Consider the following 16,580-nt stretch of genomic DNA (forward strand, 5'->3'; position numbering starts at 1 on the left):
GCACACATAGGACTGGACTTCACCATCACCTGGATACTTGATGAATCATGTTTAAATAAACTTCTAATATGTTTCTAATGTGACATTATTTGTTTCAACAATGAGGAAAATTATACACATTAGAAACCAAAGTCAACTTTCCCATAAATTCCTGTTCTGGCACAATGTTGCCTGAAAATTTGAAATAATTACAATTACCTGACAATTTTGAAATAATTAAAATTGCCTTACAATTACAATTACATATCCTACCTAGTAGGATATGATTTCTATAAAGCAGTTTTATGTTTTTAATATAACTCTCAATCTATGAGTTGATATTACGTTCTGTTCTATTCATCCCAAGAACACAATAATAAATAAAGAACCAATCCAGAATCGTGTTGAAATTCTCATCTGCTTTTCTTCAGAATTAGAAAGGAAAGAAAACATCTTGCACACACTTCAGTAATCTCTTTTCAGCAAGGCAGGTAACCACAGTATATTTTCAGGAATTTTGTAAAGATAGCTTATGACAGTGATAAGCTATTATTTTGTAGAAAAACTAGCAACCTGAAAAGATCTTGTAACAGAGAGTTCAGCACTGTGCCATCAAGTAAGATAACAAATGTCACCATGCTATGTTCTGAAGTACAAAACATGAGCTGAAAGAATGGTCAAAGGGATGTGAGTATAAACATGCACATTTGCAAGGCGACCCAGTGATGGATGAATCTGTTTTAATTTAGTTAATGAGCTATTCACATATCTTATGCATTTCCTCACAGTTCAACTGAGTTTACAGCTTAAAAGATTTTAGGGATCTTCTTACAGTCAAGTACTGAGTCAGTTTGTGGTCAACGTACCTTTTATACTAATATCACTAAAATACATCAACTAATCAGGTACCATTACTTGCTTATTTAGCTAATCTTACACTGCAGGGACTAACCTATTGTATTGACCTTTAAAGCAAGTAACCTTTAAAAAGTAATTAATTAAATACCCCAAATAGAAACATTCTTACTAGGAGGACACAAGAAATGAAGACATTAAATGAAGTTGAGAATAAATGCATGCACAAACTACATAATCTTCCAGCAGTACAGAGCTGAGTCCTAATTTTACATCTTTTAGAGGGTCAAACAACATATTGCTTTCAGGTACAGATTCTGATTTCAAGATAGCTAACACTGTCCTAGTTTATATTGTAAACATTATTAAACATTTTTAATATGTGAGTGATGTTTAGATGTGCTTTAAAATACAGAAATTTAAGGTCCCAGGGACTCTTTCCTTAAAACAATGCCCCACATAAAGATTACGCACAGGTAGTTACATTCATGCCCACTACATTACTGAGATTACTGTTTCTCTTATCATGTGCTCTAGGTACACAAACAGTCATAAGTATTTTTTAATCAGACAATTACAGTAGTCAGTTTTTTAGGAAGTCTTGGTTCTTCTGCAGACTGCGACATTTTCAGTAGGTCACTTCCAGTCCTGGAGTTTGCTCCTCAATAAAATGGGACAATGACACCATTCCTTTGTAAACTGTTTTAAGGTCTATGGCTGCCAACAATGCAAAGAACAAAGGACCATCGCTACTATTAAGAAAGTCTGACATGAATTATAAAAGTCAGAACATAAATTAAGAGCACATTAAATAAATTGCACTACAGAGCAAAGTTCAACAACACAAGTTTGCAGAGTAGCCATAGCAGTTCTTGCTCCAGTTGGGATTGCAAAATGATTGTTATATTGTTACTACAACTCTAATAAGATAGAAAACTTTGGACAACAAACAGAAAAAAAATATCTGCACAGGGTCATCCACTTATTCTATGGAAGTCTTATTGGGTTACCACATTCTTAAGCCTTGAAATCAAAGGAATTTTTCAGCACCAACCTCTCAAAAGCAATTAATTTCTTAAAAATAAGCATATCCTACGAACAAGGAGAATTTCTTATGCATAAAGAGGAACTACCTGCGTATGTAACATTGACTAACATGCCTGCAGGAAGGTCTTTAAGTAAAAGAGAAACATTAAAATGCAAAGCATCAAGGTTCACGTCTTAATTTTGAAACTTCATTTCATTCACAGTCCTTTTACAAAGCACTGATGATTCTATTTCTCTATGGCATATGGCTTCTACCAATACTGAAGTCATAAGCACCACATGAACACTGATAAATAGTAAAAGACAAGAAGAAAGTCAAGAGATGGTATATCTGTCACCCTAAAGTGACATCACAAATTCATCGAATCACAGAGTAGATGGGGTTGGACTGGATGATCTCCATCTAGTCCAACCCACCTGTCAAGGCAGGGTCACCTAGAACAGGTTACACAGGAACACGTCCAGGTGGGTTTTGAATGTCTCCAGAGAGGGAGATTCCACAACCTCCCTGGGCAGCCTGTTCCAGTGCTCTGCCACCCTCAATGTAAAGTTCTTCTTCATGTTGAGGTGGAACTCCTTATGTTTTAGTTTATAGCCATTACTCCTTGTCCTGTCACTGGGCACCACTGAAAAGTGTTTGGAACCATCCTCTTGACACCCGCCTCTGAGTTATTCATATTTATTGAAGAGATCTCCTCTCAGTTTTCTCTCTCTATCATCACTCCTTTTGGGATCAGTCACTGATCCAACTGAACATTTGATTTTCATCACTGTTTTTCTTCCTCACTCTTCACCTTGACTAAAGTTCATGTTGTCCAAATATTTTTTGCTCTTTCAGCAATAAACTATTTGCAACTATAAGCAAAAAGTAGTATTTAAACAATACTAAAAACGCCATAGTATTAACAAAAGCATTAACACACAAAAGTTATCTTCCCCTTAGTAAAACTAAGATGACATATTTACTGCTTATTATACCATCATCAAACACATAGCAGCACTAGATGAGTAACAGCACATTGCAGCTTGATGTGCTCTCCAGTTGCCCTTTGAAGAATAAAAGCATTATCATATTCCCAGCCTGCAGAGTCATATAATAGCAAAAAGTATTATTTTTATTGATGGCACGAAAGAAAAAAAGAAATTTATAAAATGCTAAAATTTTCACAATAAACATTGAATCACAGGACATTTCTGTTATTACATATTCTACTTGACTGAATCACTGTGTCATTTCCATCTATGCAGTTACTCAGTTTTTGTTTTGCCTAGAAAGATTTATAGCAATTACAAAGTGTTAGTTTTGACGAAGACGTTCTTATCAGAAAAGGCAAGGTATTTAAGGAGATCATCAGACATAAAACTGCCTTCCCTTATTTCTTCTGATTTGATCACATTTCAAACAATTGGACTTCAAGGTTTTTCATGGCAGTACCTCTGAGGCTGACAATCTCACTTCCCTTTACATAAACATATTAATGGTTCCCTTTGTGCAATTGATACAAAAATATGAAATAGACATACACATAAATGTACCTCTTGATTAGCAGTCACACAGACTTAGAAAACTGACTTTACATCTGCAACAAAATGATGTTGCTCTTATGGATGCTGAGCAATCAGAAGAGTAAATGACAGAAACCACTTAGGAGGCAGAGAATTACTGCATCTCAGCAAGATCGCTATCTGACCTACAAAAACAGAATCAGAAAACTTAAGACAGTCGTACCAATGAAAAATAAGTGTGCCAAAGGCACTTTTGCATTTGTAATTTGAACTTTGCTATCATGCAGCAAAATGAGGTTCATGCCCAGTTTTGAGGCACATTTTGCTTATTGCACAACCAGCTACAAGCAAAAGTGGCTACTTTGTGTATCCCTGAGGTGGTTTATTTCTTAAGATGTCTTCTATCCAGGTAACTCTGCTCTGTGCCTCTACTTTGTACAAGATGGGCAAGAGAAACTCTCAGGATTCAGCTACAGGAGGTGAAGGACTGGAGCAGCTGATGCCTTTGCTTCTAAGGGGGAACCAAAGAAAGGGCCGGGAGCAGAAAGACAGGGCGCTGGGCACAGGCTAAGTAGGACTCAGCTCACTGAACTTAAGGTGTCCATAGACGTTGTACTGGAGCTAGTCATGACAGACTCCTTTCAGAGCATGTAAAGAAAACCAGACATTTTAGGGTGCAGTTCATTTTTACTATTTCAGATACATACTTGAGGATGGATAAGCCATGGGCAGAAGTGAACGACTCTCGCTGCTGGCTAGGAAGAAAGCCTGCAGCAATGAACTGACAGCTACATTGTGGACACCTACACTTGCTCAGACTGATCCCACACTTTGAGAGTACAGTTCCTGGTCCACTTCTTTGAAGAACAGGGCCTCTCTAGTTGTCAAGGGCAGGGTTCACATTCACATTTGCTCTGGGTCAATTTGCTCTCAACCCCCCACACAATTACTATAAGTTGAGAGAAGGTTTATGCAGACAAAAGAGAGTTGATTGGGGAAAATAATATGAACATTTATTACTAGTAAAATAAAAACTACTAAAGAACTATATCTACAACAATTCTACTTAAGTAAAAGTACTGTGTATTTACAGAAATACCTCTCCCCCCTTTTATCAGTCCAAGGAGGAGAAGCAGTCTCTTTCTCCATTCTCGGAGCTCCAGATCTTTTCAATAACTCTGCAACACTCTAAAGCTCTTCTTCTGTTATCTCAGGACAACAACTCCTTTTCATTGCAGCTGGAACTCTTTTTCTTTCTCTCTCTTTTCTATGTCGGCCTCCAGGGCTGGGCCTACCCCCCTCCTGGGTTAAGACCAGAGGCTGGGGGGTTACTCGGGCCCTGAAAGTCTTCTCTTCCATGGATTGCAAGGAGACACTTGCCTACCATGGATCTTCACTACAGAGTCACAGGGGATAATGGCTTTTGAGTCCACTCCTGTTTCCCTGTGAGGTCCCTCCCCATGGGAGAACAGTCCTTGAATAGACCTCTCCGACATGGGTCTAGCATGGATCCCTTACTCGGATCCCAACACCCTACCTGAGCCGTTCCTGCTCCAGTGTAGGTTCTCTCAGGGTTACAGATTTCCAGCACCAGCAGCATGGATCTCTCACTGAGATCCCAAGCTTACCCGAGCCATTCTTGCTCCAGTGTAAGTCTCGTCTCTCTCAGAGTCACAAATCTTCAACAGCAGCATGATCCCACACATGGTTCCTAAGCTTACCCAAGCCATTGTGCTCTGGTGTAAGTCTCTCTATGGCCTACAAGCCTCCAACAGGACTCTTTTTCACCTCAGGTCTCTCATGAAGTCTCGGCTTCCTTGTGCATCACCTTACTCCAGTGTAGGCTCCTCCAGGAGTAACAAATTACCACAGGAGGCAGAGTTTATTTTTCAGTCTTTTCCATGTTGAAGGGAGAGAGAGAGAGAGCAAGAGAGGGGGGAGAAGCAGCCCCCCTTCGAACTTCTCTCTCCTGCTGCAGCTTTGGCCTTGAACACTTCGTTATCTCTCTGCTGGAATTCTTCTGCAGCGGTTTTCATCCAAGCAGTCAGTCCTCTAGTTTTTTTCCTTTACTCTCTTACATGAGAGAAGGGGGGCTTCAGTGCCACACCTGACCCCAGCCCAGGGCTGGGGGAGGAGGGAGGCCTGTCCCCAACCTGGGGCCTGACGCCGCTCCTACATGGCTACCTAATTTCAACTGCGTAATAGCCTTCTCTTCCATTTTCTTAAATATGTAATTAGCAAAGGCGTTACTGAACTTTTTGATTGGCTTTTTCTCCGGAAATCTACCTGGACAAAACAATCCTCAGCCCCAGGGGCTGGCTGGTGGGCAAAACCACAACAATCCCACAATCCCTCTCCAGTTCCTGAAGTACAGCTGGTACCGTGTAAGTGTATTGAAAAAACCACTGTGTTAGAGATATTGAGTCATGGGATTCCTTGAAGAACTAAGCAGTGGGAATTACTGGTCTGGAAGATTTGTGTTCAAGTCTTTCTAGATGTAACCTTGTTTTTTTAATTTTTTAAATTATAAATGAAACCATTCATGATGTCAAATATTCACTCACCAGCATTTGCACAGAAGGATATGTTTCTGGACCATAATGACTAGGAGAGGAGAGGGGCTTTTTGACCTTTACAGAGAATCCCCCTGCCCAAATCAGTAAACTTTAAGGGGTATTGCAGTAGCCTGTTACAATCTGAAGGTGATTATTGGGAAAAGTCATGCCCTGAGGTTTTCGCCATGGGCAAACTTTGGACAGAAACTACTGTGAAGCAGATCAGGAGATTGTGTAGGTTGGCTAAAAGGGGATGCCATAAAATTCCTTGACGTTGTTCCCAAGTTGGTCATAAACATGGTTATCCCCTTGAAGCAGAGTATAGGATAAAAGCCCATACCCAGGCATGAAGCATAAAAATCCTGCCTAAGCAAAACTAAATAAAACTGTATTTGCAACTATGTAAATGCTGTTAAAGTAAAAATGTAAACTGCTACTCAAACCCATGACAGTTTCTATGTCACCTTCTCAGTCACTTTTTCTCCTGGATTCCCCAAGTCAATGACAACGGTTCATTTCTTAAGAGCTAACTCCTGACCTGTGACTACAATCCTTGCATAAGTACAGTAATGTTGCCTGGTCCAACACACGCTAGAGATGATAGATATCTTCTTTCTGTGATATGTTGCCAGAGCTGTGAATTTTTTCACATCCGAGGAGAAAAAAGTGCAGTACAAATGCAACTCAGTTCTGTCACACCCAGCTCTTGAGGTGGTTCCTCCTCACAAGGGCCATTACTGTGACTCCAGAGAAAGTTTGGTTACTGGATTGGATCCTGTATGCAACCTTTCTGAAATGACCACTTCACAGTGCTGTGGAGTACCTCTCCCTAGGCAGAAGAAACTGGTTCTTAAGATGGTATGCCTCTAAGATAAAGAAAACTAACTCCCTCAAAATGTTTTCCTGGTAAATTATTCCTTTCCTCTCAATAAACATTAAACTTCATCTCGATACATACTTCCTCTCAATAAACACTAAACTTGCACTATGCAAAAAGCAAACGAACCCTACTGCGTATATAAAGCAGAGTTTGTTTTCAATGCCCCTTGAACATCTTCCCCAGGTAACGTTTGGAGTCCAGACTGAAGAAAGCAGATGAGCCTTGTCAAAGAAATCCCCTCACCCTGCCCTGACCATGAAATCTCGAAAAGAGCTCTTCATGCAGAAGATCATTAGTAGGATAATTTCCAAAGGGAGAGTAAGGGATAAAAGTTATTTACTTTTGTGCTTAAATCCTAAGTCACATGTATACCTAACTAATTCAATGTTTAAGTCTATTCTCTGAGAGAGAACACTTTACACCATCAGATCTAATCAAATGGTAGAGCTATAAATAAAGCCATCAAGAGCCATATGAAAGCAAAACTAATCAAAACAGCAGCACTGAGATTCTTGCCAGGAGGAGCTTTTGGATATTTTAACATGTTTTATAAACAGGAAATCCATTTGCATGTACCTGCATTAAGATAACTTGTCAATCTGACAAGTTCTGTTCTGAGACCAGAGAAGTCATTACAAATAAATGGCTTCCCAAGACACCAACTTTGATCCTGAAGACACAAACTAAACCATTAAAAAAATAAACTTTCAGTAGTGTTTCACAGTGCAAGCACCAATGTAAAATAGGAGGAAGTTACCCAGTTAACCCAAGCTTCAAAGACAGGAACTGTTTTGAGCAGCCCTCCTATCTTATCTAACCACAAAACTTCTGTGCTTCACAGATCACAGAATTAAAGTAAAGCAGAAAGACAACTGCCTCCTTTAGGCTTAGCATTGACCTGGGTTGACCTGAGGCATAGTCAAGCTTCCATTACATAGAGAATTTCTGCTGTGACTGTCAGATATCTAGAGCTTCCCAGAAGAAAAACAGTTCATTTTTAAGATTCCTGGTAAAACAATGCTTTTGAAGTGATTAGGCACCAGAAACTGAATTTTTGCAATATGAAAAATGGCTACGTGGGTAAATGAAGTAAACTATATACCTATATAACTATAGTAAACTATACTTGAGGGTCTGTCTGTGAGCATCAAGGACTTTTACAAATACTAAGTAATTTCAAAGCAATTTTCAGGTAACTTATGAAGGTAACACTCCAACAGTTCATTGAAAAAACCAGTTTACTCTTTAAGCCTTTTAAATGTGTTACGTCTATGACACTGCAGTTAAATATTTATAGACCTCAGTCTGAAAATCTAAACAGATTGTCAAATTTCAGTAAATTCAAGTAAGTTTAGGGATGAACCTTCTAATAGAGACCTGAGGATATGCAGAACCCATGTCAATAGTTACTGAGGTCTAAGTAACTAGATTGAGGTCTGTAAGAGAGGAAACAGTAATTCAGCTTCAATATTGCACAGTATTTTCATGCCATACTTAGTTATACCAAATAACTGACATATATAGCACCTAACAACACAGCAAAAATCAATATAGATTTAAACAAACTTATCACTTTTCACCATTGGTCCCCTTTTGGAAGTTATATGGTCACCCCATTATAAAAATTGAATGCTTATCAAAGTAAAGAAAAGCTGACACAACATTCAAAAGCCCAGCAGTAAAAATATGCCACAGCTGATTAAAATATATTTGTACTTTGACAACATGCTAGTGACTTAGAGATCCCATCATCTCTCACTTCCTGGGCTGTTTTTTTTTTTTCTTTGTCTTTTCTTGGTAATTTGAAGAAAATTTAACAGATGCAATAAACTGGCCAGTCAAATGGAATGGTTAAAAATCACTCAAAGTGTAATTTAAACACTTTAAATACCAGTACATGTAAAAGGCAAAGATGGGGTAAAAATAAAAGTACATGTTCAAATAAACCTCTGTTAAACTCTCTCTAATCTCTGATTGATTTGCTGAAAAAGCAATCACATCTGGTATGTTTTGATGAAAGCCATTCACATGCACAGGGAGGAAACATTTCCAGGGGATAAAAGCTACCGCTCATCAACAGCGTTTACATATGAAGTGCAAGCAGATGCCACTGAACAGCCAAGCTTTGTTCTGAAGAAGAAGAAATTCATTGGGTGCCTCAATCCCCTTTTTCCCTTCTCTTTGTGTATCAGACTGGTTGTCAGGAAGCAAGTTGGTACTCGAAAATAATATGAGGTGCTTGTTTTCATCTCTTCTATCTTTGTTCTACTTTAAGACTTGTCAAATGGTTATTACTTATGTTAATTTAATTTATATGCCATCCAAATTATAAGGACAACTCTGGGCAGCAAAAGCTATGCAATCAGAGATCTAATTCCTTTGTCACACAGTTTACATTAGACTGCTGCTCCTTCTCTGCTTGGAAACAAAGTCAACACTGCACCGATCAACAGCCCTAGCTAGCAGATACACTGCCTGACTGATGCATGTGGGAACGAGGCCAGTGCCTGTCCTTGTTTATCATCTGTCCTCTCCTGTCCTGCAATGCTGCTGTTACCTGGGTCTCAGCCAGCTGAACCCAACCTCCCTTCTCCATCTGTAAAAAGTACTGGAGAATGGAGTTGCTTCTAGAACCACACCTAAAAGGTAAAGGAGTGCTCACATTCTTTCCTATTCACATGCAGAGCTCCTACGTGGAGAAACCATGTAGAAAGAGAGCTCTGCTAAGCTGGGTGAAAGTTTTCAGCTGAATACTTTTTTAAAGAAAAAAAAAAAGATTCAGCAACACTGAAATGTTTTTCGAACCGATACCTGCTCTGACACTCTTAGCATTTTATTTAAAAATGTCATTCATTATTTATTCATATTTTAAGAAATACTCAAGCTAATTTGTGTCCTTTCAAGATGGACATCATAAGCTGTTAGATTGGAAATACTATTTCGTGCAGCTTAATAACTTGCTAAAAATTTTTATTTTTTTAAATTATATGAATATTTTTTCATCATTTTCCTGAGTTCTGTATATTTCATTACTTATGATACACAATTCTGAGTACCTAAGAGCCATTATATGTATTGCAGATGACTAATTATGCTATAGATATGTATACAGCTTATTTTATAAATACACTAACAAAACCAGCTGCAGTAAAAGCAGCAAGATGTTTTACTATTATTATCACCATCATATTTATTATTATTTTCCTTGAAAATCCCTTGAAAACGACTGCTGATAATCTTTTTTTGTCCTAGGTTAGGTTTAATGCTTTTAATTTGGATTCTGTTGCTAACGGTTCTATTCCTAGCTAAAAAAAAAATTACTGAAAACCCCTCAAAGTTCATTTTCTCATTCACGTGTAAAAGTGAATATATATAATCCTATATAGGATTAAAATAATGTCTCTGAATCTAATGCATCTTTGGATTCAGTTAAATGAACCTTTTTTAAAACTCAGCTCACCAACATCTTATCATCAAACCTATGATTACAACACATTTTTAAAAATGTCTTACAAACAAACAAATAAACAAAAATTTCAGGAAAGATTTTAAAAAGTCAGTTTTATTTTCTAAAAGATACAGAACTAAATAGTTTCATAACTAAATAATGAGGCTATCTCATTCAAACAAAAATCAAGGTTTATGTTCGATAAGAAAGGGACTGCTTTTGAAAGGAAAAAAAATCAGGTCTATCAAAATTAAGCTTGATCATCTGACTCTAAACAAAGGGAATTCTTTTCTTCTGTGGGAAAGGAATTAATTTCTGTGACACATAGGAAGAGTATTTTCTGAATGACAGCTGGTACTCTAAACCTTTCTCCAAAATCCCACAAGTTCCAGAATGACACAAACTGTGGATCTGATCAGGCAAGAAGTATATGAAGAGTAATAAAATTCAGCTTTAAGATGGACATTCTCTTACAGAGAATCATTTACAAAGAAATATTTAATGTGAAGATAGCAGAATATTTTCCTCTTGATAGTCCTTTGGCATCACTCTATTTCCTTTTTGTGTCATAATTTTGATATTATTTCAACTCCGTGTTTATACTTGAACAAAGTAAAGTGAACACATCGTGAATCAGATGACAAAGCAAACAAAAATCCTCTTTAAACAGAACTGCATTAAATATAGTCAGAATTATAAGTAGGCCTTTCATAAGAAAATGCAATTCACATTTCATAAGAAAATGCTATATAAACATAAGAGTGAAACTACACTTATTAAATAAATTTGTCATCTTTTGAAATTATACAAGACATGAATGTCATAGTTTAGCCTTAATCAAGATTATACTTGTGGAAAGCAATAAATTTTCCTAAACCCCATGCTACTTACATATTGGAAACAGCCCAAAGTGCAGTTATTGCTGCAGTAATATCTCTATTAAAAATCTAAGGAGAAGTTGCAAATAGAAAAGTAAGGAATACTTTTGAGTTAAAGAACTATGTAACAGGAGACAAAGTCACAATTTATATTTCAGGAAAAAGGAAAAGAGCCACATGTAACACTAACAGAGGGGTAGAACTTTGTTTGAAAATACTAGCCCTTATTAGGAAATCTTTTGGAAGATGAGTAACTGAAAGTGAATTATGTTTCTATTAAGGGTAGTGAATTCCTCAGCGAGACGGCAACAGTAAATAAAAGAGAACATGCTTACATTCGCTCAATAGTTTAAAAGAATTAAGTATCATTACTAGAACAAAGAGTTCAGTTCCTCTTACAAAAATAATCACGTCTTTTTCTTTGTTTTCAGTGTTAATCTTCATCCATTTGCTCGTCGCACTCCACCCTTTCCCCACCCTCCACCTTGCTGCAGAAACATTTGGGTGCAGGATTGGCCAAAAAGTTTTTGCTGGGTTCAGGGGGTGCTCTTTGCTGCCAGGTGTCAGGTTTAGAGTTCAGATCCTGTCACTCTCCCTAAGGCACCATGACCATTCCTGCTGCCTCCCTATGGACATTTTTAGATTGGCTGAAAAGAGAAACTCCTCTTAATGTCAATCTCCCTCCATTCTCCCTTTCATGCAACACAAGCCCTTGTCCTCATAGATCACCACAACTATGCAGAGTAAGCTCCAAGGGCCTGCTCTGGGAAAAAAAAAACAACCCAGATAGAAAAAACTCTCACAGAGATAATACTGAACAGCCAAACTAGGCTAATAAGGAAGCTGCAGGACAGACCACCCCATTTCTGCTAGGCTGCAGAAAGTTACTTTTCAAGTACACACAGTCTAAACTCAAGGAAAAGATTTGCAAACCATGCAGTCTTAAGATAACAGAATAGAAATATTTGTAGGTAAGAAAGTTCATATGTAAATGCACATTTTTGCACAGAGAAATGCCTAACTCAAGTAAATGTTCATCTAAGGCACAGAGAACAACACACGAATTACAGAAGAATGAATTAAACCTGTGGGGTAACTGTATAGCTGTAAGAACCATGGTAATTCTGAATTCCAAGATAATTTTCTGAATCTGCCTTTAGAAAATCTGATATCTTGTAGCATTCCATCTGGATGAAGGAGATGGCAATACAGAAAAGTAATATCAGAAAAGAAATCCTACAAAAACAGCAAAGGGATACTATGTTAGATAAGAAACAAAACAAAACAAAGGTTGTTTCCCTATTGTGCTAGATGCTTTGAGAGTTTAAAGATTACCTCTCTCTCTGTTTTGACTGTTACTTTATTGTAATCTTAATACAGATATAAAAGTTATTTTTAACAGATTTATACCTTTTGGTATTACAGCACAATTTGTGATGGTGGTGTCTTTTAGATTCAAAAGCTTTTCTGCCTTTTTTTTTACGTTCATTCTCATTGCATTCTTACAGAACAATCCCATCCCTGCTCAATCCTCATTTTTATAGACTGAACAAATCAGTCAGTAAATAATCCTCACAGTCTCGATTCCCACAAACATTCAGTATTCATTTTCTTGAATGCTGAGTGACCAGTACTCCAGATGAGCCATCAGCTGTGCCTCATTCAGTGATTTGAGCACTTTCCTGGTTCTCTAAGGAATCACCTTACCTGATACACCCAGGATAGCATTTTCCTTTTCCCAGGCCATATCTTAAATATTTTTATACAGCTTACATTCATGTGGGTTTTTATTATACCATCCTTATTTTATTACGCTCTCCTTTTATCATATTCTCTTTATATCTTCCCCCTTCGATTTTTGTTGATGACAGAGTTCCCAGATTTCACCTAGAAATTTTCATTAGCCATTCTGAAAGGAATCTACGTGGCCACAACTTTTCCAAGTTCTACTATTCTAGTACTCAAGTTCATCAGTCCTTCCTCTCTATTACCTGGAACTGACATACTTTCTAAATCAGTATCATCAGCATATTCTAGCAGCATACACACTAGCTCTCATTAAACAGTAACAAGATCTGCCTGTTCTTTTTGTCTTAGAAACTCAACCAGCAAGCAATCTCTGGCTCTTGTTTTAAAAAAATCAGCTGATGCCTCCCTCCTAACTAATTTCTTCCTGACACCCAGTATTCCTTACTGATGCTTTCTATCCAGTCTAGTAATAACAGATCATTTACTGAATACTAGATAAAATGAGTATTTTGAACTTTTGTCTAGCACTCAGACTTCTTATCAAATAATCACAACTTCTTTCACTACAGTGATAAAACAATAAACTCAGCTTATGAGGTAAAAGAAGCATGATCAGAAATGCATTCTTGTCCTTGTTTTTAACTGAGACTCAATCGATCAAAATTAAATATTGAGAAAAAAAAAAAGCCTGACCACTGCACAAAAAGGTTGTCATGACCCTTGTAAAAAAGTAACAAAATTATGGAAAGAAGCAATGGTGTTCTCAAGAAATACAACAAACAATCCACCCTTATTCCTAAGGCCTTTGCCATCTAGCATATTTTGTTTCTGATTTATTATCTGCTTTATCTGTCCATACAAAATCTCTCATTGTATCATAAAACTATTACAAGGATGGACAGAAAATTAGTCCTACTTACATTACCTAAAAATTACTTAGAAAATTAAAAACAGATTTTTTTTTCCCTAGCAATGTCTACTCTGAAATGACGTAGCCTGTAAGGTTGCTTTGCTTTGCTTAATTTACATGTTTCCCAGGCAGTGTTATTTTTAACACAGCATAGTGATGCTTGTTAACAGTCACTAAGTACCTCCAGGAAACCATTATATTCTCCACCACCAGAGGACATTTTGCATAATGGATGGAATTTTCTTTTCTAGATCTTTACCTAAACTTCAGTCTTTCAATCATGAGAGAAATCCCTCTTCAGATTAGTTTTAGAAGAAGAAATGTGTGACAGTGAATCAGATGAAGGGTTCTTAAAGATGTACTGAGCTCACAAAAGAAGCACAGATATACTGTGGGGTACAAGGTGTCATTTGTCACATGAGAGGAAACTCCTGCTTATTAAACCTGATTTCCTTCTATGACAAGGTAATCCACCTAGATGATCAAGGGTAGAGTGTTGATGTAATCTTTTCGGATTTCAGTAAAGCTTTCAATACTGTCTCTCACATGATCCTTCTTGACAAAATGTCCAGCACACAGCTGGATAAAGACATCATGTGGTGAGGAGTAGTTGGTTCATGGCTCATCTGTCACTAGTGGGGTTCCACATCTTAGGCCCTGTGCTCTTCAACATCTTCATAAATGACTTGGACACAGGACTGGAAGGGATACTAAGCAACTTTACAGATGACACAAAACCATGAGGAGCTGTTGACTCCTTCAAAGGGATGAAGGCCCTGCAGAGAGACCTTGATGAATTAGAGGACTGGGCAATCACCAACCATAGGAAGTTCAACAAGGGAAAGTGCTGGATTCTGCACCTGGGATGGGGCAACCCTGGATGTATGTACAAACTGAGAATGAGATGCTGGAAAGCAGTGCCATGGACCTGTCAGGGGGTCCTGGTCAATGGCAAGTTGAATATGAGTCAGCAGTGCCCTGGCAGCCAGGAGGGCCAACTGCATCCTGGGGGGCACCAGGCAAAGCATTGCCAGACAGTCAAGGGAGGGGACTGTCCTGCTCTGCTCTGCACTGGTACATCCTCACCTTGAATATTGTATGCAGTTTTGGGTACCACAATATAAGAAAGATAGAGACACTCCTCTTAGAGAGTGTCCAAAGGAGGGCAATGAAGACGGTGAAGGGCCTTGAGGGGCCGTATGAGGAGCAGCTGAGGTCACTTGGTCTGTTCAGCCTGGTTAAGAGGAGACTAAGGGGAGACACTGAAGTTACAGCTTCCTCTGGAGGGGAAGAGGAGAGGCAGGCACTGATCTTTTTTCTGTGGTGACCAGTGACAGGACCCAAGGGAATGACCTGAAGTTGTGTCAGGGGAGATATAGATTGAATATTAGAAAGAGGTTCTTCACCCAGAGGGTGGTTGGGCATTGGAACAATCTCGCCAGGAAAGTGGTCACAGCACTAGGCCTGACTGAGTTCAAGAAGTCTTTGGATGATACTCCCAGGCACATGGTGTGATTCCTGGGGATGGTTCTGTGCAGGGTTAAGTATTGGACTTGATAATTCTTGTGGATCCCTTCCAACTCAGTATATTTTGTAATTCTGTGATTATCAGGACTTCACTGCTCATTGACAATTTCTTTACTTGGATGAGAGTATCTTATCTGAAATTGGGAATTTGGAGCTTAATTCAAAAGAACATGCGGAAAACCACTTCTTTACAAGAATAATTACAGGAATACATGTGTATTTAGTCTCCAACAATGGAATTTGAAAAACCTATCAAGTCTCATATGCATACTGTTCTGCTCTGCTTATGCTACAGATAGTACTGTTAGCCTGAGTCACAGCAAGACAAAGTAAATATGATTCTGAACTGTTTTACAGTCATGAATAATACATAATCATCTTTTTTATATTTGATTTGTTCTTTGAGTTCCATTACAACTTCAGCAGCTTCAGTCCTTGCAAAATTCCTATTGTTTTGAAATTTGAAAAAAAAAATACACCAAGAAAAATTTGGAGAGCTGTAGTATCATTCTATGAATAATGTGAAAATCTGAGCTTTAAATAGATAATGCTGAGAAGTCTTTGGAAGTCACAGTTCAGATTTTAAATTATTTACTAACTTCATTGACAAGAGTGAGTTAAGGCTCATACAATGCAAGTCATCCTATACTTGGCAGCCCTATGTGCCTTCCCCTTAGGCATACAGTCCTTGTTCCCAGTCAGAGCTGGACTACTCTAAGATTAAGCAAAGATTTGGTCTGTCACAGCAATTCCTATTTCAATGAGATTTAGGAGCTAGAAAGGAATGCCAGATCAAACAAAACCCCCCCACATTCTTTAAAATAATAAATTATGTTCTTTATAGTAAGCGGAGTAAAACATCAACCTAAAAATCCTTTCTACAATACAATGCTACTTTTTATTAATTTCAGAGACTATGATATATATAAAATAACAACTTACTGTATACAAGCATCTATATTCTAGTCTCATACTTAGGCAGTGTGTATTTTTGAGCAACACAATATGAATTGCAATTCTGGGCTTCAAATACACCTACTACATTTATCATTTAATCCAACTGCATTATTATATACTTTCTGACTTAAAATTCATGGGTAGTGTAGAAAAGTATTACAATCTTTTTGTTAAAGCTGACCAAGTGAAGGAATCACTTCTACTGCTCATCTGGCAATAAAAGGGATGAGATAGTTGATGACATAAATAAACAATATTGTTACTTACCTTAGTTTAGATTACCCTGACA

At 37.8% G+C, this 16,580-nt stretch overlaps 1 protein-coding gene across 1 annotated transcript in view; it reads right to left on the bottom strand.

Annotated features, from left to right (window-relative positions):
* The window catches only part of RIMS1 (regulating synaptic membrane exocytosis 1), a 319,930-nt gene that overhangs the window by 25,646 nt on the left and 277,704 nt on the right, over window positions 1-16,580 (bottom strand).

The sequence above is a fragment of the Myiozetetes cayanensis genome, unplaced genomic scaffold, assembly GCF_022539395.1.
Source record: "Myiozetetes cayanensis isolate MyiCay16 unplaced genomic scaffold, myiCay2020 scf2-11, whole genome shotgun sequence".
In the NCBI taxonomy this organism is placed as follows: Eukaryota; Metazoa; Chordata; class Aves; order Passeriformes; family Tyrannidae; genus Myiozetetes; species Myiozetetes cayanensis.